We start from the raw sequence: 1052 nt of genomic DNA, 5'->3' as shown, positions 1-1052 counted from the left end.
TTTTGGCTATTATCAGTAATGCTGAACAGATTGCTAGAAAAAGTGTGTCAGTGTCCCAAAATCTTTATTTTTGTTTATAAATAATATAGAACAGTCAGACTGGGCTTCGATACATATTTTCCCATTCATAAGCACTTGAATTGTTTAATTTCTGGTTCATTTGGGTGTGTTTCAGTGATAATTTAAATGCTCTTCCTGCTAATGCTGTAAATTGAACAGAGAAGTGTTTGAGACTGATTCAAAAGGTTATTTATTTTTAACCTTTTTTTTAAAGTCTATTTATTTTGCTTTAGTGCTGAAAATTCAGAAGCGCGATGCGATGCAGGACAAACTGATAGAGGAAACCTAATTTGGTACTTCTGCACTTTACATACCACTTTGCATAATTTATATATATATATATATATAAAAATTCTCTGATAGAGTTACATTTATTTTGTAATTAAATTCTGTTACATGTAAATAGTTACTCCTCAAAATTGAAAATCAGTAACATTATTGAACAGCTTTTTCAGGACAGTAGTTAATAAGATGTAATGATATAAATTAAATTAAATAATGATATTTATATTTAAAATAAAAAGAAAGAAAAAAAAAAAAAAAACTAACATCTAGCATATTCTGCAAGGGGTATGTAAATTTATGAATAACTGTAAATTATTAAAATAATCATTTTAAAAAGCCCAGATTATGAAGCGTTGCACAAATACATTTGTATGCAAACCAATTTTGGGATTTTAAAAACAATATCAAAATTGAGATCACAATTAATCTGAAAAACAATATTTACATCCAACCCTATAGAACAGCACCTAACTAATACTAATTATAATTATAATAAGAATAATTAAGGCCATCATAATATTTTCTACTTTCTGTAGCATCCATGAAGATACAGACTGGAGAGGAAAGTGGAAAATATTATGCATGATGCTTAATTTTAGAATCAGGCTTTTCAGCATAATAATTTCTGTGGATCAAACACCAGAGCTACCGACCTACTTCTAAAATAAACCATCTCAGGAAAACCACCATGTGCCTTTGGTCCTTCC

This window comes from Carassius auratus, chromosome 20, assembly GCF_003368295.1.
Source record: "Carassius auratus strain Wakin chromosome 20, ASM336829v1, whole genome shotgun sequence".
Classification (NCBI taxonomy): Eukaryota; Metazoa; Chordata; class Actinopteri; order Cypriniformes; family Cyprinidae; genus Carassius; species Carassius auratus.
Note: the sequence above shows the minus strand (reverse complement) of the source record.